The 25154-nt window shown below is 45.3% G+C and overlaps 1 protein-coding gene across 1 annotated transcript in view; it reads right to left on the reverse strand.

The window, feature by feature from the left end:
* LOC134983536 (oocyte zinc finger protein XlCOF6-like) overlaps window positions 1-25154 on the reverse strand; it is a 75636-nt gene that overhangs the window by 2241 nt on the left and 48241 nt on the right. The gene's annotated exons all lie outside the window — the stretch shown is intronic.

Here is a 25154-nt window from a genome sequence, read left to right on the forward strand (position 1 = left end):
TGCTAGGTTATAATCTACTTTCTCTTACGTCATAGAAGATGCCGGGGTCCATTTAGTACCATGGGGTATAGACGGGTCCTTTGGGAGCCACTGGCACTTTAAGAGTTTAATAGTGTGGGCTGGCTCCTCCCTCTATGCCCATCCTACCAGATTCAGTTTAGAAAATGTGCCTGGAGGAGCCAGTCACAGCTAGGGGAGCTCCTAGGAGTTTTCTTAGTTGTTTATATTTTATAGAGTCAGTTAGGTTACAAGAAGCCTCCCTGCTTTGTAGGACTTGGGGGGGGAGGGGAATCAGGAATATGAACCAACTTCCTGAAGAGTTAATTGTTCTCTACTACACTGACAGGACACTGAGCTCCTGAGGGTGCTGATCGCAAGCCCACGAGGTGACTGCTCACTCCTGCAGCACAGCCGCCACCCCCTAACAAAGCCTGAAGAAAGAAAAGTGGCGAGTACAGCGCCAGCGTCCCGGTTAGCGGCCAGGTATGGCAGCACAAGGGTGGGAGCGCAGCTCTGACAGGCTACGCTCCAGGAAGGCTCAGCAACACACAGTGTAGGAACTTTGAGGGGCGTCCTGAGCCAGCGCAGATAAACCCTACACTGCTCACACAGCTAACAGGCGCAAATCCCCCTGTTATCACTAAAATCCTCAGGCCAGTATAAACAAATTAGTGTGGGAAACTGCACGCCATTACAAGGGGCGGGGCTTCCTCTCAGAGAGGATCCAGCACTCACCAGCGCCATTTTCTCCCTGCAGATCCTAGGAACTAGGACACTGACAGGGAGCGCTGCCCTCCCTATTAAGGTTAGTCAGCGCCGGGCTTTTATCATAATAACTGTCTGCAGGGGCGCTGTGTGGCTGGCTCCTTATACTCTGTGACTCTCTGAAGGTACTCTGGGGGAAACTGTGTCTGACATTTTCCTGTGTGTGTGTGTGTGTGTGTGTGTGTGTGTGTGTGTGTGTGTGTGTATATCCACATCACCATGTCTAAGGACTCTGTGTCCTGTGCTGCAGAGTCTGTATCTTCTCCTGAGGAGTCTATTCCATATACTCAGGACTGCAATGTGCTGTCTCAGCCTTCTGAATCCGAACCCCCATGGGTGGATTCTTTAAGGGGAATGATATCCCAGAATTCAACAAGGATGTCACATACTGAGAAAGAGACGCAGGTTTTTGAGACAATCTGTAGTGGGTATGAAGTATTCAGCTCCCACTACTTCATCTAAAACCCCACCTACATACACCAAAAAATGTACACTTGCCCAGATAATGCAAGCTGACACTGATACCGACTCTGATACAGGGGACGGTGATGGGGATATGCAGGGGGGGGGGGGATGGATCCCTTGCTAAAGAGGTGCAGCTAATGATTGAAGCCATTAGGGATGTTTTGCATATTCCTGAGAAGGTTCCAGAACAAGTAGAGGAATCTTATATTACAGTAAATAAGAAATCCTCACTTACCTTCCCTGCTTCTAAGGAGTTAAACTCTATGTTTGAAAAATCCTAGAAAAACCAAGAGAAAAAATTCCAGATCCCTAAAAGAATTCTCATTGCTTTCCCTTTCCCTAAAGAGGATAGGAAGAAGTGGGAAAACCCACCTATAGTAGACGCTTCTGTATCTAGGCTGTCTAAAAAGGTGGTTTTACCTGTCCCTGGTTCAACCGCCTTAAAGGAGCCAGCTGACCGCAAGATTGAGACTACGCTCAAATCACTCTACACTGCTACAGCCGTGGCTTTAAGGCACACTATTGCTTGTGTGTGGACTTCTAAAGTCATAGTAAAGTGGTCAGGCACCTTACTAGAGGACTTAGATACTATGAATAGGAGTGACATTGACTTGTTTTTACGTCACATACAGGATTCTGCAGGTTTCATGGTGGAGTCCATGAAGGACATTGGCCTGCTACTTCCATGGCTCTCTCGGCACACAGAGGACTCTGGCTACGCCAATGGACTGCGGATGCAGAATCCAAGAAAAGTGTGGATAACCTGCCATTCACAGGTCAAGCACTATTTGGGGACGCATTGGATGCGTGGATTTCCACGGCGATTGCGGGTAAGTCGACATTTCTTCCCTCCGCAGCAGCCCCAGCTAGGAAATCTTATCCTACACCTACACTGCAGTCCTTTTGGACTGCAAAATTTAAAAAAATCAAAACCCCCTCCCACCTTCTTTATAGGAGGTTGGAGAAGATCAAAAAAACCTGCAACAACAGGTTCCCAGGAACAGAAACCAGGTTCTGCTTCTTCCAAATACTCAGAATGACGGTGGTCCTCTCAGCCTGGATATCAGGCAGGTGGGAGTGAGACTAAAAGATTTCAGTCACGTCTGGGTGCCATCATGCCTAGACCCCTGGGTAACGGATATTGTTACCCAGGGGTACAGACTGGAGTTCAGGAACTCCCACCTCACAGATTCTTCAAATCAGGCTTACCAGCTTCGCTGACAGAAAGTGCTATCCTACAGGAAGCCATTCAAAAATTGGTACAAACAAATGTCATTGTTCCAGTTCCACCTCACCCAAAAACCAAGGGTTATTACTCAAACCTGTTTGTGGCACCAAAGCCAGACGGTTCGGTAAGGCCCATATTGAACCTGAAGTCATTGAACCACTACTTGAGGGTTTTCCAATTCAAGATGGAGTCTCTAAGAGCGGTGATCTCAGGTCTGGAGGAGGGGGAATTCTTAGTATTCCTGGATATCAAGGATGCGTACCTTCACATTCTGATCTGGCCACCTCACCAGGCCTGTCTACGGTTTGCTATACAGGACTGTCACTATCAGTTCCAGACATTGCCATTTGGCCTCTCCACAGCACCTAGGGTGTTCACCAAGGTCATGGCGGAGATGATGCTCCTCCTACGCAAACAGGGAGTGAACATAATTCCATAACTGGATGATCTGCTGATAGAGGCATCTTCCAAGGAGAAGCTGTTGCAGAGTATTGCGCTCACAACTCAACTACTCTGGGACCATGGGTGGATCCTGTACCTTCCAAAGTCACATTTGGAACTGACAAGGAGACTGCCCTTCCTGGTGATGAAATTCGACACGGAAGAGCAGAGGGTGTTTCTACCGGTGGAGAAAGCGTTGGTGATCCTATCAATCATCCGGGATGTCTTGAAACCTCCCCAGGTATCAGTTCATCAGTGCATTCGCCTTCTGTGGAAGATGGTATCCTCCTACGAGGCTCTACAATACAGAAGATTACATGTACGTTTTTTTCAGCTGGAGCTCCTGGACAAGTGGTCGGGATCGCATCTTAACATGCACCAGCGGATATTCCTATCACTGAAAGCCAGAACTTCACTACTCTGGTGGCTGCAAACTTCTCACCTGCTCGAGGGCCGCAGGTTTGGGATTCATAATTGGATTCTTCTAACCACTGATGCAAGCCTCAAAGGTTGGAGAGTAGTCACCCAGGGGGAAAACTTCCAAGGAAAGTGGTGAAGCCAGGAATCGGTCCTTCCAATAAACATTCTAGAACTAAGGACCATATACAATGGCCTTCTACAAGCAGCTTTTCTTCTGCAAGATCGAGCCATTCAGGTTTAGTCGGACAACGTCACAGCGGTGTCCTACATAAACAGGCAAGGTGGAACCAAGAGCAGGGCTGCAATGTCAGAGGTAACAAGAATCCTCCTCTGGGCAGAAAGACACTCGCTGGCACAGTCAGCGATCTTTATTCCGAGAGTGGCCAACTGAGAAGCGGACTTCCTCAGCAGACACGATCTCCATCCAGGAGAATGGGGCCTACACCCGGAGGTATTCACAGAGGTAACACGCCGATGGGGTGTACCTCAGATAGACATGATGGCATCTCACCTCAACAAAAAGCTTTAGAGGTACTGTTCCAGCTCACGAGACCCACAAGCAGTGGCGGTTGATGCCGTGGTGACTCTGTGGGTGTTCCAGTCAGTGTATGTGTTCCCTCCACTTCCAATCATCCCAAGGATTCTCAAACTAATAAAAAGATCAAGTTCCGGCGATCCTCATTGTTCTGGACTGGACAAGGTGGGCTTGGTACGCGGATCTTCTGGCATTACTGCAGGAGGTTCCGAGGCTTCTTCCTCTTCGCGAGGACCTTCTACTGCGGGGGCCGTCTGCCTATCAAGACTTACAGCGGCTACGTTTGACGGCATGGAGGTTGAACGCCAGATCTTAGCTCGGAAGGGCATTCCGAATAAGGTTATTCCTACTCTGATCCAAGCTAGGAAGGGGGTAATGTCTAAGCATTACCATCGGATTTGGAAAAAGTATGTGCCTTGGTGTGAATCCAAAAAGTTTCCTACGGTGGAGTTTCACCTGGGACATTTTCTCCTCTTTCTGCAAGCAGGTGTGGATGTTGGCCTACGCTTGAGTGGGCTCCATCAAGATCCAGATTTTGGCCTTGTTTATTTTCTTCTAGAAACAATTGGCTGCTATCCCTGAGGTTCAGACTTTCTTGAAAGGAGTTCTGCACATCCAACCACCCTTTGTGCCTCCTATGGCACCTTGGGATCTTAATATGGTGCTGCAGTTCCTGCAATCGGACTGTTTCAAACCTTTACAGGAGGTGGACGTAAAGTTTCTTACCTAGAAGGCGGTCACGTTGTTGGCCTTGGCTTCTGCCAGACATGTGTCAGAATTGGGGGCATTGTCGCACAAGAGCCCCTACTTGATTTTCCATGAGGATAGAGCTGAGCTCAGAACGCATCAGCAATTTCTCCCTAAGGTTGTGTCAGCTTTTCATATCAACCAACCTATAGTGGTGCCAGTGGCTACTGACAACTCAATTACCTCAAAGTCCTTGGATGTCATGCGGGCTTTGAAAATCTATGTGAAGAGAACTACTCGTCACAGGAAGTCAGGTGCACTATTTGTACTTTATGATCCCAACAAGATTGGGTGTCCTGCTTCTAAGCAGACAATTTCACGCTGAATCAGGCTTACTATCCAGGATGCTTATTCCACGGCAGAATTGCCAATTCCAAAATCTGTTCAGGCCCACTCTACCCGTAAAGTGGGTTCTTCCTGGGCGTCTGCCCAGGGGGTCTCGGCTATTCAGCTTTGCTGAGCGGCTACTTGGTCAGGGTCGAAAACGTTTGCTAAGTTTTACAAGTTCTATACTTTGGCCTCTGATGACCTCAAGTTTGGTCAATCAGTTCTGCAATTACCTCAGCACTCGCCATCCTGTATTGGGAGCTTATGTACATCCCCATGGTACTAAATGGACCCCATTATCCTCTAGGACGCAAGAGAAAATAGCATTTTAATTACCTACCAGTAAATCCTTTTCTCGTAGTCCATAGAGGATGCTGGGTGCCCGCCCTGTGCTTCGTATTACTGCATTGTTACTTAGTTCAGTATTGTTGGTTCAGCCGTTGCTGAATTGTTCCAAGTTGGTTAGTTTGGCTTTCCTTTTTGTTATGTGTGAGCTGGTGTGAATCTCACCACTATCTGTGTATTTCCTTCTCTCAAAGTATGTCCGTCTCTTCTGGCAGTTTCTAGACTGAGTCTGGTAGGAGGGGCATAGAGGGAAACCAGCCCACACTATTAAACTCTTAAAGTGCCAGTGGCTCCCAAAGGACCTGTCTATACCCCATGGTACTAAATGGACCCCAGCATCCTCTACAGACTACGAGAAAAGGATTTACCGGTAGATAATTAAAATCCTATCATTACATCCCCATCATCAGTGTCTTACCTCTATATTCTCAATAGTAATAAGGATGATGTGTCCAGATAATACGGGTGCAGGTCCCGCTACTGCTGGGGACAGAACGGGCTGCCCACAGTCACCGGAGCCCGGCGGTGATATTGGGAAGTGAGATGACTGCCATTTTGTATCCTGGTGCCCGGCCATCGCATGCTTTGCCTTCTGCCTTCAATAAGGTTTAATATAAATAAGTGTCCTGACGGCTGGACCGGGGTCACTACACTAAATTGCAGCATTTGCCTGGAGGTGAAACTACCTTCTATTTATATGGTACCACTATCATCTACTTCCTCTCAGTCTACATGCAGAGCCCAGTATCAAGTATCGTCTGAGTAGAGCTCCTTACACTCTGATTACAACCTCACAGTATATTATTTTGTGGATTTATTCACTGAATACATTTTGCCATTTGTGTCTCTCTGTGCTGAGTACTTCACGTCTGTGATCACGCTGACCTCTAGTGGAATATCTTGGTCATTACTGTGTTATTTGAGTTGCATTACATCATGTTTACTTGAAATTTTGGCTCGGATTCCCCCGTCACCCCGACTAAGAATGTCATTTTGAACGGAGTCATCTTGATGTAACCTCCTGACAGCGTACTACTGCTCCTTTTATTTATAGATCATTTGTATTTTCCTATCTCAGAGAGGTCAGTCTCTTTGAAGCCGGCTTACCATGCCTCCCAAAATTTTTCAAAGGTAACAAATCGGCCCCACCTGTCCATCTCTTTGGTACCTCGAATTCAGTTGGTCCTGCTGAGACTGCTACAACATCAAACAGTATTTTTTGGGGGGTTTTTGTTTACAGAAGGGATTCCGGACAACCTTCTAGTATCTGGAGATTTTTTTCCACCTTATCTCCCGACACCCCCATTCTTCTGCCCGACTAATAAGGTCAAATGTTAATTACCTGTATTTTTTACTTTTTTTGACTCATGTCAAATAAAAACCTTTTCTTTTAAATATTCACCGTTTTTGGACCATTATTAAAGACCGCTAAAGATACCTTTATATGTGGAGAACACCTGCTGGACATGTGAGTGAGGTACGCTGTACCTAAAATCATACAAAGATACCGTTATATGTTTATTCCTACTATATACTATGTGAGTTTCGGTACGTCTTGAACCCTGAGAATATTGGTGGCGAGAATCTATCCTTTCTACTATCAAGCCCCCCACTCACCAGGGTTTTATTTTCTGGACACTTTTTATTAAGACATTTTCCACAATTGTACTACACATTGGTTTTTGTTTTATATTTTTGTTTTCACATATCAATTGAGGATTGTCTGAGGATTCAAATCATAGACGGACGGCTGATTGAGAACATCTAGAAGAATCTACAAGTATTGTTGCATCCACCATTTTTTCCATTTTTTCATTTATTTCATGTTAAAATTGTTTTTATTACATTATTTCTAAACTTTCCTCCCAAATTTTGGGCGCCCTTGATCACATTCCCTCACCCCTTTCTTTCTCTCACTGCTACAACATCATCTGCTTCTTCTTGTCAGACGCACAGCCCAGCTGTAATGGCTGAAGACGTCTTAAGACACTCTAGATGGTCCTGTTACTCTACACTCTATACATTCTATGTTATCTGCATTTAAGGACTGAAATAACCTTAGAACTTAACTCTAATATTCAAGCTTTGAGGTCTGATATCAGTGAGATTGGCACTCGTACAGACTAAGATGAAAGAGATTGTTGCGCCTCACAAAGATCTGATTTCAGCACATGACACCCTTCAGGAAGACCCGGTCTCTATTCGTGATAAATTCTTTGACAAAGCTGCAAATCGTTTGGGGAAGCAGTGAAACGCGTTAGGACCCCATCAGCACCACTCCAGTTCTCCAAGACTGCCACCGTGTGTCTGAACCAGCCCGGAACCCACCAGCAAACCTCCACCTACCCTAACGAAGATAATCACAGCAATCACCATCTAAATGAGGACATCCATTTCCAGCATGGAAGCACCATCATGGAAGCCTTTCCACCTCTAATACGGTGATCGGTAACTATCAAATAACCGAACTGTGTCAATCTGTGAACAAACCTCTGAGGGACTTGTGGACTTACCAGGGCATTTAATCAGGAACAGACACTTATGGTTTAATATGGAGATGAACTGATCTAGGTGCACATCTGTATTTTTACTTATAATCTTGAGGAGTGAATAATATTCATATTTTATTTGTTTTTTAATAAATTGACAAAGAATTTTAATATATATTGTAAAATATTGTTTATTTCAATCACTTCAATTAATAGCGCTGCCCACCCTCCACATCTTTTCCATTACCCTCAGGAGTGACTCTCCTGTCCATTGGCAGCAGCTTGGTGCAGCAACCCACGCTGAGCGCCTGTTCTTCTTTTTAGAAGTTACCTCTTGCATCTACACATAGTCCCTTCAGGCTGCTAGCATGAGCTGCTTCACCAATTTCGACAATAGAACCAAAAGAAGGCAGACCTATATTTCACAATGGGAATCTTCACAAGGGGAAGCTATAGAAAAACCAAATTGTGAGTTAAAAGAGGAATTTTTCAAGCTAGAGACCCTGTTGAAGTTAGAAATGAAACATTGGTTAGACAGTGTGAACTTACAAAAATACCTAGATAGAAACATGATCCCGAGGGGCCTTAGACTCTTCAAACCCTCAATATTCCAAAGTGATGAACACTTCCAGAAGGAGTGGGAGGACATACTTGATCGGTGCTCTCTCTCCCTTATGGAGGTAGTCATTAAATATAGGAAGGAAAAAACTTCCTCGATTGAGACAGAAATTAAACAACTTAAAACAAACTTAGAACCACATAGCCATACAAGAGAATTTAAAAAAAGGGACCACATAGTCATGGAAAAGGTCGATAAATTTGAACACATGATATTGGAAACCAAATGTAGAAAGTTCAAACGAGATTTGGAGGACTATAAGGAGGGAAAAGTGAGAACATATAGGGATAAAGGTAAAACCAGGAACGAAGAACGTTCCAGGCCAAATCAGGGAAATCGACAGTCTAATTATCCCGATAGGAAAAATGATGCCTCCAACAGTAGATATTCTACAGATTATGGAGGTAGACAAAACTCCTATAGATCCACCACCAAACACCCAATAAATAAGGAGTTTAGAGAAAGATCGAACTACTACTCAGATACCTATTCTAACAGGAAAAAAGAGATCAGAAAAGATAGAGTAGAAGATCAACGTGACTCCTCCAACTACATGGGTGCTAGACCAAAAGAAAGGGATGCAAATTCAGAAAGAGCCCCTAACGAAGAACAAAGTTTTTTATATCAGCGCCCAAAAAAACATACAGGGAACCAACCGGGAACCGAGACAGATTTACACCAAAAAGAAGAAAGAGAAGCAGAAGTTCAGAGGAAAGAGAGCAGGGAGACGAGAGAGGCTAAGAAGAGAGAGATCAAAAAATAAAAACAAAATCAGTACTAATAACATTTTTAATTTATCATCTAAACCACTAACAGAAACCTAGATGTCTGTACTAAGTCGAGGTTTAAAATTTGCTCCCACATCCACACCAAATATTTTTTCTTTATTTGTAGAACTAAACAGATTTGTTAGGACGTTGTGTCGAAAACGCCACTTCGCTAAACAAAAACTTATTAAAAATAAAGAGGAAGCATTTCCCATAGTTCTAGATGTAAATGATCACTCAGCAATAGAAACTCTTAATGAGCTATGGGAAGAAAATAACCTTAATTTTATCAAAAAAACAGAAAAATTGTTTGACGTCTCAAGAGAGAGGTTCAAAACTAAATCGAATTTCTTTCCTATCAAATCTAAAGGCTCTAATATTGAAAGCTTCTATAAGACTACTCTTAGCGACTTTAAAAACCTTTGCTCAAATTCAGATAGTAAAACTAGGAAGAATAAATACCCTAATTTAAACAGACGAGAGAAAAAAGCTCTCAAAGACCTCACCCGAGATACATCTATAGTGATCAAAGAGGCGGATAAAGGAGGTGGTTTGGTCATACAAGATAGAGCAGACTGTATCTCTGAAGCAAGACGCCAATTGGATGATATAACTCTCTATAAAAAACTTATGGGCGATCCCACCCAGACCTTTAAAACTCAATTACTGGAACTTTTAGACACAGCACAAATGGAAGGGGTCATCTCCAAAGAAGAATTTAAATTTCTCTACACAGCTCACCCAGTAGTCCCCATCTATTATCACTTACCAAAAATTCACAAATCCCTCACTTCACCCCCGGGGCGTCCCATAATCTCAGGTATAGGGTCCCTCACTTCCAACTTATCATTTTATGTGGATTCATACCTACAGCCACGTGTATCCACTCTCAGATCTCATATCAAAGACACCTCTCATTTTTTAAAACTTATTGATGGATTTAAATGGAAAAATTCCTATAATTTCTTTACTCTGGATGTCCAGAGTCTCTATTCCAATATACCACATGACTTGGGCCTCCAAGTCATCTCCAGACGTTTATGCCTTGATGATGATCTGACAGAGGACCACCGCAAATTTATATTAAATTCCATAGCATTCATACTTCATCACAATCACTTTTTATTTTTGGAAACCCACTATTTACAAGTCATGGGGACCGCCATGGGGACCAGGTTTGCGCCGAGCTACGCCAACCTCTACATGGGGGAGGTTGAGGACACCCTCATCTGGGGGGGGGGGGGGGGTTCGGCGCGAACCTGGTCCTCTATGGACGTTATATTGACGACCTATTCATCATCTGGGATGGAGATATTCAATCAGCACTTCTTTTCTTTGATCATCTAAATCACAATTCATACAACTTACAGTTCACTTATACTTTTCACCCCTCCACTATTCACTTCTTGGATGTGACCCTGACAATACAAAATGGCACCATCATAACCACCAATTACACTAAGGATGTGGGTGCTAACGCCTATTTGCATTATCGAAGTGCCCATTATCCTCCATGGAAACAAAATATTCCAAAAGGACAACTAATCAGGCTTAGACGAAATTGTACAAAAAAAGAAGATTTTGTGATACAAGCAGAAGCTATGCTGGACTCTTTTAAACAGAGAGATTATCCAACTAAGACCCTCCAGATAGCTTTTAAAGAAGTTCTAGCAATGGAGAGAAAAGAGCTATTGGTCCAAAAAGATAAACCCCCAGAACAGCCAAACAGACAGATAGCTTTTATATCCACCTTTAATGACCAATGCTCCGAAATTAAACGGATTATAAAGAAAAATTATAATATTCTTCGGCAGGACCATCTTTTGACAGAAGATCTACCAATAATACCTCAATTTATTTTTAAAAAGAATACATCTTTAAAAACTTTATTAGCACCAAGTTTTCTTAAAAGTGAAAATAAAAGCACTATACGGGAAGCTAAACTTTCTTGGCTTCCACCTAAACCGAAAGGCTTTTATAAATGTGGTGGAGACAGATGTATTACATGTAAACATATACAAACATCTAAATCCAACAATAATCTTCATGAACCTTGGGATATTAGAAGCTTCATCAATTGTAACAGTTCTTATGTTATTTATATACTTATCTGTGGGTGCAATCAGAGATATGTAGGTCGTACAACGAGAAAATTATGGATAAGATTCCTGGAACACCGGAGGAATATCTTAAACCGAATATTAACACACAGTGTATCCAAACACTTTTTGGACGTTCATAATAGCGATCCAGCTAGCTTAAAAATAATAGGAGTAGAACATATACCCACCACTAGTAGAGGTGGAGATCGCTTTAGTAAATTATGCAGACAGGAAGTCTACTGGATGCATAAAATAGGTTCCATCTATCCTGATGGATTAAACGAGGCAGTAGAACTGAATGTGCTACTATGACGGATATCATGACTATATCATCATATTCAATGTTCACATAAGTCTAAAATTCATCTAACATACGCCTACTGACCACCATTAATAAATAGGTGGTATGTTGAAATCTTTATTCACTTAGTAATGTACATTGTGTGTTGTAACTTGAGTAATTCCTTCAATAAGCGTATCCAGAAATTGTGTCTAATATGACTATTGATTATCCTAACCTGTTATTATCAACCAGCCTTATATTATACTGAGCCTCCACTCCTACTATAGATCTTAATACTGCTAGATAGATATATGATAAATATATTTAATACCTTTACACCTTAGTCACATGATACAATTATTGTGAGCTTCATGAAATCTTACACGTCCGATAATAGAACATTATTGTTTCTATTTTGCTTCTCATGTTTGCTGTACTATCACTTTAATGAAATCAGATCCATAGAGATTTATTGGTCAAGTTTTGTAAATGATTGTCATGTCCCAGCTCCTTAGACACGGGACAGCGCCGAGACACATGACCCGGCCGTGTGTCCGACGCGTGTCACGTGACTCGGGGCGCGGACAGGATCCAATTAGTTTATAAGATACCATCAATGGGACAATATCATGTTTGAAATAGAACCATCCAGTAAAGAAATATATCAGCTGCTATATGTGTTAACCCATACTTAGACTGCCAGTAGATGACGTGTCACGTGACTCGCCGCAGGCCCGTCGGGTCACAAGACACGTCACTCGCCGCAGCAGCGTCGGGTCACGTGACGCGTCATGACTAAAAGTAAACAAAAGGGGCGGAAGCAACTGCGGGTGCAACTGCACGTCATCGTGCAGTCATCGGCGCTATGCAACCAGCCAAACATATAGTCATAAACGTCACGGGACAACGAAAGGAAAGTCACGTGAGAGAGTCATAAATCCTCATCAAACTGACCTCCGGGGATAACGGAGTACACTTGCGATCACATGACCGCCCCAGACCAATTAAAGGGTCAGATTTTCTAATTGGCTGAAATTTATGTCAATCAAATTGAGTCACCAATGGAACTATTTATGATAGAATCACCATAACAACCAGGTGTAAACATATATGATTATTGGTTAAAAACTGCCTAACCTGCACTTCCTGTAATAAGCTCAGAGAAACAAATAAAAATTGTAATATCGTAATAAGCCTTACGAATAATAGAATATGAATTAAATTATTTTATTAGGTCTGCCTTCCTTATATTATACCTATTCTCTAGACATGTTTTGAAGTGATTGAAGAAATTAATTGTCACATGTGTCATCAATCCTCCTCATTAAGAAGGGTATATAAACCCTCACTTCCTACTACATGGTATCCTTTGACAAAGCTGCAAATCGTTTGGGGAAGCAGTGAAACGCGTTAGGACCCCCCATCAGCACCACTCCAGTTCTCCAAGACTGCCACCGTGTGTCTGAACCAGCCCGGAACCCACCAGCAAACCTCCACCTACCCTAACGAGGATAATCACAGCAATCACCATCTAAATGAGGACATCCATTTCCAGCATGGAAGCACCATCATGGAAGCCTTTCCACCTCTAATACGGTGATCGGTAACTATCAAATAACCGAACTGTGTCAATCTGTGAACAAACCTCTGAGGGACTTGTGGACTTACCAGGGCATTTAATCAGGAACAGACACTTATGGTTTAATATGGAGATGAACTGATCTAGGTGCACATCTGTATTTTTACTTATAATCTTGAGGTGTGAATAATATTCATATTTTATTTGTTTTTTAATAAATTGACAAAGAATTTTAATATATATTGTAAAATATTGTTTATTTCAATCACTTCAATTAATAGCGCTGCCCACCCTCCACATTGATTTAGAAGACTGCTCTCGGAGAAATAATATCAGAATAATGGGGGTCATTCCGAGTTGTTCGCTCGTTATTTTTCTTTCGCAACAGGGCGATTAGTCGCTAATGCGCATGCGCAATGTCTGCAGTGCGACTGCGCCAAGTAAATTTGCTATGCAGTTAGGTATTTTACTCACGGCATTACAAGGTTTTTTCTTCGTTCTGGTGATCGCATGTGATTGACAGGAAGTGGGTGTTTCTGGGCGGAAACTGGCTGTTTTATGGGAGTGTGTAAAAAAACGCTACAGTTTCTGGAAAAAACGCAGAAGTGGCCGGAGAAACGGAGGAGTGTCTGTGCGGACGCTGGGTGTGTTTGTGACGTCAAACCAGTAACGACAAGCACTGAACTGATCGCAGATGCCGAGTAAGTCTGGAGCTACTCAGAAACTGCTAAGAAGTGTCTATTCGCAATTTTGCTAATCTTTCGTTCGCAATTTTGATAAGCTAAGATTCACTCCCAGTAGGCGGCGGCTTAGCGTGTGCAAAGCTGCTAAAAGCAGCTTGCGAGCGAACAACTCGGAATGAGGGCCAGTGGGCGTTCCGGATTCTGCTACAAATAGTGAGCTTTGTGATTATGCCACGGTTCTCTTTTCAGAAACTTTCACAGAAGGCTTCTGCCACAGACCTTCTTATTAATAGGATCCATAGACTCCCAAAGTCCAAACAGGCCCCTATCCAAGCACCGAGGGACACTCTGCCCAGGGTCCACTTTTTTCATATTAAAGAACACATTCTATAGGCTGCTTTGCCTTCCTCATCCACAGCTGAGTGCCTGGATAATCTGTAGATATTTCCGGATATTTCTCCTGTGACGCTGGCCAAAAGGCGTCTATTCCACCCAAGGAAATGTATAATACAAATGGGGCTTTCCTACTAAGCTTATTGTAATGCGAAACTGAGCCCTCACAGTGATACCATCAACCGAGGATTTTAATACCTACCGGTAAATCCTTTTCTTGTAGTCTGTAGGGGATACTGGGATGGTCTTAGTACCATGGGGTATAGATGGGGTCCATTGGAGCCTGGCAATTTAAAACTTCTTCAGAGTGTGCTGGCTCCACCCTTCTATGCCCCTCCTGTAGACTCAGTCCAGGAAAACGGTGCCCGAGGAGACGGACATACTTTGAAAGGCGGAAAAGAGACAGGAAAGTGGTGAGAGAACGAACCAGCACACAACATAACAAGAGGATAGCAACACTAAACACAACTTGAAAATAGGGACAGCAAAAGCAGACCCAAACTACAACACACAAGAACTCTTGCTGGAAAATATCAAAGGACAGAGGCGGGATGCCCAGTATCCCCTATGGACTACGAGAAAGGATTTACCGGTAGGTATTAAAATCCTATTTTCTCTCATGTCCAAGGGGATACTGGGATGGTCTTAGTACCATGGGCAAGTTCCAAAACTCCAAACTGGGTGGAAGAGTGCTGAGACCCCATCAAAACTGATTGACCAAACTGAAGGTCCTCAGTAGCCAAGGTGTTGAACCTTTAAAACTTTACAGCGTGTTCGAATCCAACCAAGTAGCTGCCCAGCATAACTGCAAAGCCAAGACACCCCGGGCAGCCACCTAGGAAGAACCCACTGACCGTGTGGAGTGGGCCTGAACAGACCTCGGAAGCGGCAAAGCTGCCGAAGAGTGAGCCTGTTGGATCATAAGCCTGATCCAACACACAATAGACTACTTCGAAGCAGGACAACCAATCTTTGAAGCATCATAGAGAACAAAAAGCGAGTCTGATTTTCTGAGACGAGCTGGACTCTTGACATAAATCTCCAAAGCCCGAACACCGTCCAAGGACATTGGTGTAACAGACGTGCCAGTGACAACCAGAACCACCATTGGCCAATTGATATGAAATGCTGACACCACCTTAGGCAAGAATGTCTAGCGAGTTTTAAGCAATGCTCTATCCTCATGAAACACCACAGATGGACTCTTACAGAATAAGGCCTCTAATTCCAAAACACGCCTCACTGAGGCCAAGGACAACATGATAGCCTGCCATGTCAAATACTCCATGTCCACCTTGTGTAAATGTTCAATCAAACCGATTGGAGAAAGGCCAGAACCAAATTGAGAACTCATGGCGCTGTGGGAGGAACAAAGGGTGGTCGAATATAAAGGACACCCGTCAAGAACATCTGGACCACTGGGAGAACAGCCAATTGTTCCCTGGAAGAAAAAGACAAGGCTGAGATTTGAACTTTTATGGAGCCTAAACATAGGCCCACATCCACAACAGCCTGCAGGAAGTGCAAGAAATGTCCCAGATGAAAATCCATAGCAGAATACTGTTGACCCTCACACCAAGAGACACATTTCTTCCATATGCAATGGTAATGTTTCGATGCGACCATCTGGCCGGTTTGGAGCATAGTCGAGATAACCTTGCCCGGAATCTCTTTCCTGGCAAAAATCCTCCCAATATACTTCCATTGCATCAAACGTAGCCGTGGTAAGTCTGGATAGATGAACGGCCCTTGTGTAAGACGATCATTCTGAATTGGCAGAGGCCAGGGGCCTATAAGTAATAAGGATAGAATGTCTACATACCAGGACCTGCGGTGCCAGTCTGGGGCAATCAGAATTGCCTGAACCCTGTCCCTTTAAGTCCTTTGAGAACTCTTGGAATTAGAGGAACTGGAGGGAACAAGTACACTAACCGGTAAATCCACGGTGTCGCCAGAGCGTCTACTGCTGCGGCCTGTGGATCCCTCATCCCAGAACAGTAACACAGAAACTTCTTGGTGAGCTGAGAAACCAACAAGTTGATTTGCGGGTAGCCCCACCGATTAAATATCTGCTGAAACACTTGCGGGTAGAGGCCCCATTCCCCCAGGTGCAGATCGTGTCTACTGAGGAAGTCTGATCACCAATTGTCTACTCCCGGAATGAATATGGCGGAAATGGCCTTGGGATTCCGCTCCACACAGAGGAGTATCTGTGACACCTCCCTCATTGCAGCTCTGCTCTTTGGACCTCCTTGTTGGTTTATGTACGTCACAGTTGGTGCGTTTTCCGACCATACCTGTATGGCCTAATACTGAAGGAAATAAAGAGGTCAGCAGAAGTGCATTGTAAATCGCCCTGAGTTCCAAAACATTTATCGGAAGGGAAGCCTCTTGATCAGACCACCTTCATTGGAACCGAGCCCCTAGGGTCACTGCACCACAACCATGGAGGCTTGCATCCATTGTCAGCAGAATCCAATGATGAATTCCAAAGTGTACACCCTCTGGAAGGGAGATCAGCAACCACAAGAGGGAAATCCTGGCGTTTGGTGAAAGGCATATCATCTGGCGCATGTGCAGATGTGACCCAGACCATTTTTCCAGCAGATCCAGCTGGAATGGTCATGCATGGAATCTTCCGTACCGAATTGCGTCGTAGGAGGCCATCATCTTTCCCAGTAAGCGTATGCAAAGATGTACCGAAACTTTGTTCAGCTTCAAAATGGAACATACCATTATCTGAATTATCTTTGCCTTGTCCACAGGAAGGAGCACCTTCTGAGAAACCGTGTCCAGTATCATTACCAGGAACTGAAGCCTCTGCGTACGTTCTAAGTGGGATTTCTGCAGATTGAGAATTCACCCATGATCCCTGAGTAGTCTGTGCTCTGAATATAGCCATTATGAGGAGATCGTCCAGGTATGGAACAATGTTCACTTCCTGCTTGCGGAGTTGTAGCAACATCTCTGTCATCACCCCTGATAACACCCTCTGTGCTGTTGAGAGACCGAAAGGCAAGGCCTGGACCTGGTAGTGACTGTCCTGCAATGCAAACTTGAGGTAAGCCTGAAGAGGTGGCCATATTGGGATGTGAAGATACGCATCCTTAATATCCAGAGAAACCAGGAATTCCCCTTCTTCCATGTCATGCTTGGTTTGAGTTGGGGATCGGACGACTGATAATTGACTGAGGGAGCAGCTATCGGCAAAGGCAGGAAACGAGGTGGCTGAATGTAGTTCTTACTCATGGATTGAAGACTTAGGCCTGAAGATGTAGAGGGGTAGGCAATGAGGACAATGACAAAGAATGATACACTGAAGAAAGAGGAATTCAGTTTTAATGAGACCTCAATCATACACAACGACTAGGAGAGAAGTCTGAGAGAATTCTGAAAGATGGAAGGTTAGTGATTTGTAAATGATGCTGAAGAACATGGAATGAAGAAGTGACTTGTGATTTGTAAGCGATGCTGAAGAGAGGATCGCTGTGAGCACCATCAGCAAACGGAGACCCTCTAGCAGATAGAGGGACCAGTGGTTAAACCACAAGAGCAGGTGGACTGGGAGCAAAGGACTGCAATAACAGAACTGACCACCAGGCGGACACAACAGAGCCAGGATACCAGGGGTTAACCTGGGAGCGCAGGGCATCTTACAGCAGCAAGTAACTTGAAGTACTGGCAACATAGCTAAGCATCAACCCCTTTTTATAAGGGAAGCCTGTACCAGATTGGCTGGACGCGAACTGGGACACCTATTGACTTGGATTGGTCTCCAACATGGTGGCTCCCTGCACAGAGGACACATGTGGAACCAGCACACAGCCACTACCTCTGGCCTCAGCCTCCCAGACGCCGCACTCCAGCAACAGGACACTTGGAAACAGACACCTCCGGCTGCCATGCTCCCCTCCCCAGGACCCGGACCTCGGCCTCCAGACACCTGGCAGCCGCACCAGAGGACCTCGCTGCTGTAGCTCCTATCCATCGCAGCGACACCAGCAGGTTAAGAGGAAGCTAAGAGGAAGGCCGCAGGGACCAGAACCGGTGGTAAGACTCCGGATGCTGACAGTACCCCCCTTTTTAGGGTGGTCTCCGAACACGCATGCTGCTTAGTGGGATTCTTGGCATGAAAGGCACAACTCAGTCTTGGAGCATGAACATCCTCTGCAGCCACCCAAGATCTTTCCTCCGGACCATATCCCCTCCAATCTATGAGATACTGGAGATGACCATACCTCTTGTGGAAGTCAAGAGACATGAACCTCGAATTCCTCATTTTGAGCAGCTTCAACCTTGGGAGGTTAAGGGAAAGCTGCCCAAAAATTATTTAGTACAAGAGGCTTTAGCAGAGAAATGTGAAAGGCATTGGGAATCTTCAAATAGGGAGGCAGTTTCACCTTGTAAGAAACAGGATTCAACACTCTTTTCATAGGATACGGACCGATGAATTTTACTTTCTGGTAGGAACTTTGAGTCTGAGGTTTTTGGTGGATATCCAAGCACAATCTCCCACTTTGAGACTAGGAACAGCCCTACGTTTCTGATCCGCATAGGTCTTTTATTTCTGGGAAGTCTTAAGTAGCGCCTTTTGAATTTGTCTCCAAATCTTAGTGAACTGACGAAAAGCGGATTCAGCAGCAGGAACCTCAAGAGGTGGGAGAGGAAGGAACTCGTGGATGAAAACTATAGTTAATTAAGAAAGGAGTGGAATTGGTAGAAGAATGATATAGGTTATTGTATGCAAACTCAGTGTCACGATCCGGGTATCTGGACGCCATTACTTACCCTTCAGATGCCTCCTAAGGCTGGCTCAGCGTTCCAGGACCGGATCCCATCTGTTACACTGATGTCCACATTCCTGCCTCCTCTCCTGTCACTCTGAGACGCGGTCACTGCAACGCCTGTTACATCCGGAATGGCGTCTCCCGCGGCCTCCGCCGCTGTTCCTGAGTTTCTACATGCAGAATGTCAGAGTGGTGATTACGTCAGCTGCGGCCTCCACTGTGCCCGCGTGGTTAAATGTGCACTTATCAGTCTGGCGTCTCCTGTCTCCTGTGGCCGGCGCCGCCATTACTGTTTTAATTCCCACATGGATTACAAACCAAACTTCCCTCCAAGTGTCTGCATGGGCGCAGCCATCTTGGATTCTGTCATCTGTTCATTTCCACCGATCTGTTGTTTGCAATGTTAATCTGCATAATTGCCTAGCCAATCCCTTCCTTGCTGCAGGTATAAGTAATCTGTGCCTGAGCAAGGAAGGCGTCAGTGTTTTGGTTGTCAAACCTAGTTCCAGTTTGTCTCTCTCCTGTGGTTGTTTTCCAGGTTCCAGCTCCTATCTCCACACTTCCACTTAAGAGACCCGCACCAGCATTCCACCTGCGGTGTAGCCTGACTCTCCTATCTTCTTGGATTCATCTGCTTCCAGCTACAGATCCACCTGCTTTCAGTATCCAGCTTCCAGCAGAGGTCAGCTCTTCTTAAAGTGCCGGTACCCTTTTCTGCAGATTATCATTTATCACCGGCATTATAATTTCACCGCTCCCAAGCTCCAAACATCACTTCATATTTCATCGCTCTCAAGCTACATTTATTATTTAACTGGTTCCAGCCAGTATCCACTCCGTGCCAACATCAGTCTGGTTCCAGCCAGTACCCACAGCAGCCGTTTTATCCATAGCAGCCCAGCTTTTCCTGGAACACCAGCTGGTACGATCCTGGGCCATCTCCATTGCTACAGTCGGGCCTGGTAAGGACTTTCCAACTAGAAGATTATAAGAACTATCTCACACTACCAGAGCCCTGTGGCTCTTGCCACCCTGTAGTACCCAGGAACTGTATTTATCCTCTGCTGATTTTTATGTTTTCTTTTTACTGCTGCTGTGTTACAGAGTTTGTCATAAATAAACATCATTGACTTTTACCCTGGTTGTCGTGGTCACACCTTCGGGCAGTTCTTCTACATGTTACTTACTAGGGGCCTGATACAACCTCCCAGGTTCCGTTACATCTCAGCCCCTACAACTGAGGCTGCCTCCCGTCAGCTCAGGCCCTCAGTTGTGACACTCAGCAAATGGGAGGTAATCCATCCAGTCTTCCTGAGCAGGGGACATGAACATCCGTAAGAAAGTTTCCAGATCTTGGTCGACTCTTTCAGTCTGTCCGTCAGTCTGGGGATGGTAGGCTGAAGAGAAGTTCAACTTGATTCCTAGGACAGAGCTGAGAGCTTTCCAGAACTTGGCGACGAATTGAGGACCCTGATCAGAAACTAGTTCCTGTGGAAGGCCATGCAAATGAAAATTGTATGAGAAAAACAATTTGGATAGCTGAGGAGCAAAGGGAAGACCAGTGAGGAGTATGAAGTAAGCCATCTTCAAAAATCATTCCACAATGACCCAAATGGTGTTGTGCCCTCTGGAGACTGGCAAATTGGTTATGAAATCCATGGAGATGTGAGTCCAAGGCTTTTGAGGTGTTGGAAGTGGATGAATAAGACCCGAGGGAGATGTTCGTGGACTTTTATGTTGAACACACTTGGAACAGGCAGCTACAAATTCAAAGACATCCGTTGTAAGATGAAGCCACCAGTAGAATCGCTGAATGAACCTGAGAGTCTTAAGACCACCAGCATGACCCAAGAAAGATGAAGGGTGAGCCCACGTAAGCAATTTCCTGCAAAATTTTGGTGCTACAAAAGTTCTCGGAGGAGGAGGTAGAGGAACAGTACGAGTTGAAGCACATGAAGCCGGATTCAGAATAAATTGTTTCTCAGAGGAGAGTGAATCATCCGTTTGAAAAGAACGAGAAAGTGCATCTGTTCTTCGATTTAAGGTTCCTAGGTGGTTAAAGACTTTGAAGGAGAACCGAGAGAAGAAGAGAGCCCACCTGGCTTGCCATGGGTTTAAACAATAGGTTTAAGCCATCATAGAAGGACTTAGAGACGGGATGGGAGAAGATTCTGAATGATCAGGACTGGGGCTCAATGTTAGTTGATTAGGAAGAATAAAAGGTCTCAAATCAGTTTGAGAGGTTTCCTGTTGAGGACGAGGTTTAGCTTTCTTATGAGTTGATATTCCAGTTCTGCCCATTCTTCAGCATAACATTATGGAGATCAGAGAACAAGGTCAGGAGGCCAGAAGCGACATAGCAGAAGTATTGAAGTGTGGAAATAGGGAGACATCAGTGAGCATAGACCCACAGTGGCCATCGGTTACAGAAACATTGTGAGGTCAGTTGTTTATGGGTAATAGCAAGAAGATGCCATCCTTGAGCGGTAAAGTAATTTATATGAGCCAGCAACTGGAGCCTGCTACTGTCCTGGACACATGGACTGTTACTGTCCCGATCCGGGTATCTGGATGCCATTACCTGCCGTTCAGGTGTCTTCTGAGACTGGCCCAGCGTTCCAAGTCCGGATCTCATCTGTGTCAACACTCGGCACATCCCTCCTGTCATTCTGAGACACTACCACAGCGGCGCCATGTTTGAATCCAACATGGCGTCTCCCGTCCTCCGCCGCCGTTCCTGTGTTATTGCTGCAGGTTCTCAGTATAGTGTATCATGCCTGCCGCGGCCTCTGCTGCCCTCCAAGTGTCTCAGCATATAACTGTCATCTGGTGTCTCCTGTCCTCCGCGGCCGGCGCTGCCATTATCACTATATCTGCACATTTCATTTCAAACCAGTTTTCCCTCCAGGTTCCAGCATGGGCGCAGCCATGTTGGATTTGATCACATGCTCCAATTCCTCCAATCCACCGTCTCTGGAATCTGCATAATTGCCCAGCCAATGCCTGCATTACAGCAGGTATAAGTATCCTGTGTCTGGGCCAGATAGATGTCAGTGCTTTGAATGTCATACCTTGTTCCAGTCTCTCTCTCCTGTGGCTTGTTTCTCCAGGTTCCAGTTCCTGTCTCCAGCATCCACAAAGAGACCCGCACCTGCTTTCCATCCTGCGGTGCAGCCTGACTCTACAGTCCTCCGTGGCTGTCCAGTTTCCAGCTATCTACTATCTGCTTCCAGCAGCCAGCTTTCAACTGATTCCAGTTTCTACAAAACACCGGTGCTGATCCAGCGGATCCTATCTTACCAGCAGTATCCACTACCACCGGTAATCATCTATCAGCTATTCTGTTTCTACGCTCCTTAGCATCTCACATCATCCACTCTGTGTTTCATCACCTGGCTGGTTCCATCCAGCATCCACTCCGTGTCTTACCACCTGGCTGGTTCCATCCAGCTGATACAGCAGCTTACTCAAGTTACAGATTCACCTGTTACAACTACTGGCATGTTCCTCGGCTATCTCCACTACTACAACCAGGCCTGGTAAGGTTTTTCCATCATAGAACTTTAACATCTGTTCTAACCTACCAGTGCTCTGAGATACCTCCTATGGTTACGTGTTCCAGGAACTGTGTTATTTGCCTCTGTCAATTGCTAAACCTTGAATGCTGTTTGTTGCTTCACGGAGTCTGTTAATAAACTTTTATTTTGAATTTTAACTTGGTTGTCATGGTCACACCTTCGGGTAATCATTCTGCACTTACATGTCCAGGGGTCTGATGAAACCTCCCAAGTTTAATTTCATCTCAGCCCCTACAACTGAGGCTTCCTCCCGTCAGCCTAAACCCTCAGTTGTGACAGTTACGCCATAGCTATACTGATGCCCCAAGAGCTCTTATTGGATCTTGCGGGGATTGAGGGGAGCAGGAGGGGAAAAAACAGCAGCAGTCATACAGTATGGAGGATGTAGTCAGCACAGTCTGCCACTAGAAGGAGTTGACAGAGCAGGAGTGGAGGCCAGGCAATAATAATAATAAAAGCAGTTCAGGCGACCACCTACTGCCCAGGTAGGGCCGCAGTGGCAGAAGTCCTTGCAGGAAATCACTGAGGCTGTAGTGAAGGGCACTGATCATGGGCTGGCAGTGTCTGTAGCTCCCAAAGAAGCGGCTGGTTTCAGGAGGGCATGCGGCTATATTGCCAGTTTTCAAGATAGCCACTTCTGGCAGGGAAGCCCAAATCAGAAAAAAACTGGCCGGCTATGGCGGGTGAACCAGGTCAGTAATAAGACAGGAGAGGAGAGGGTACTAGGATGCAGTGGCACAGGGTAGCGTATCTGGCTGCATAGGAACCCCACGTGTATGTCCTCTATAATTCACAGCTCCGCCAGATTCCCCCGTAGCACCATGGGTAAGGAGGAGAGGGGGAGATGCCGGGACACTGCTGGAGTGATGACAGGCAATTGCTCCGTGTATTCCCCGCTGCCACGACTCAGGGCTTCAACGGACGGAAAGTAGAAGGCAGGCTGCAGGCAGGTGAGCTGACTAACCTGACGCGTCCCTGCTGAGACAACCAATCCCCGTAGTATGCGCCCCATCAGATGCCGGGATAGCAACTCCACTCCATGTCTCCAGCAGTGGTCACCGCTGATCCCCAGTCAGACTCTCCACACGACTACAACAGCACGGCTAGGCACAAGAGTGGACAGGGCGCACAGCCCTTGGTGAGTAGCAGTGTTACCTCGCTGAGGTCCGGTCCGCGGTGGGATCACTGCACAACTTCAGTCCGCGGCTTCAGATCCGGGTGTAGGCCGCAACCTGCAAAAGCCAAATGAATGGCTCCCCGGCTCCGCAACATTCACACCAGGGTGTCAAAACACACACAGGGGCAAGAAAGGGCCCGAAAGAGCCCGTAGGACAGCTGTAAAAGGCAGAAAGGACCTATATAAGCAGGAATTCCTTTATCCTGCTTCCTGCTGCCTTTCCAGTCAGGCCACACCCCCCGTGACATCATTTATTGATGTTAAAAACAAAAGTAATGTAGATTTTCGCTCCAATCTAAGACCTAAGAATCTACTTTGGGAGCCACCTCCCTTTTTTTTTAAACAGTCCCCAGCTGGACGAGGATAATTGGAATTCCATTTCTTGGAATTCTAACTTCCTACTGGGCGTAACCCAAAATTTCCATCAGCTGTTTTGGGATGTTTAAACACAGTTGCCTTAGTTTTTATAGTTTTTAACACAGGCTCTGCTGCCTCTTCTAAGGATAGAATGGCTTACATAGCACTAATTAGCTCAGATGATATGTCCACGGAGCTGAGACCTTCTGAAGTGCAATGAGTCCTCATCCTCCAACGAATCCTCATCTAAAACATGTGTAGACTGTGAAGATGTTGTATCATGTCTATGTGATTTACTTACCACCAACCTTTCAGCCTGCTTTTTTGAGAGGCTGACAACTCCCTAGGTGTATAAACCTCAGAATGAATGTTGCATGTAAAGGTTAATAGGGAAACCTATCACTGGTATAGGAGCTGGTATAAACTGCTCAGCTATATTGGATAATGTCTGTGCAAAGTAGCCCAAGAAGGTTCACCAGAACCTGTGCCTGCCTCATTGTACATGTGGGTAAGCGTTGTCGCGACCCGGCAGGGAGTTGTTGGAGTGACTCTAAGGTGCGTATAAGATGCTTTATAGAAAGATCACTCAAAAAAAAAAATAGTAATACAATAAAATAAAATAAGAAAACTTATGGCTGCTAAAAAAACAGCAGCCCTCTGATCATGGTCCGGCTCCTGCCGCACCAAAGAACTGATTTGCCTGAGTCAGGAGGCGGGGATATATGGACAGGCCCGTTGCATGCTGGGAGGCCGAATGCTTTGACCGTTTTTTGCAAATCTGCTGTCACGTCATCATATCCCAATGTTATCCTGTGGATAACCTGTGGACCCTGGCAGAGAAAGATATATATATTTAAGAGGATAGAATTTGATCGGTGTTGTTACACTGTTTTGTTGGCAGGTTACTTGATACTTTTGTCCTCATTGGTTACTATAGGTCACGTGGACGGGGTTCTCTCCATGTCCCCGGACATAGCGTGTGTTAGATGACGTCACTTTGATGCGCTGGAGTGCGCGACGGATGGCGACATGGACGATTCCACCGGGTATATTAGGAGAGTGGTTGT

Source organism: Pseudophryne corroboree (genome assembly GCF_028390025.1).
Source record: "Pseudophryne corroboree isolate aPseCor3 chromosome 3 unlocalized genomic scaffold, aPseCor3.hap2 SUPER_3_unloc_17, whole genome shotgun sequence".
NCBI classification, from domain to species: Eukaryota; Metazoa; Chordata; class Amphibia; order Anura; family Myobatrachidae; genus Pseudophryne; species Pseudophryne corroboree.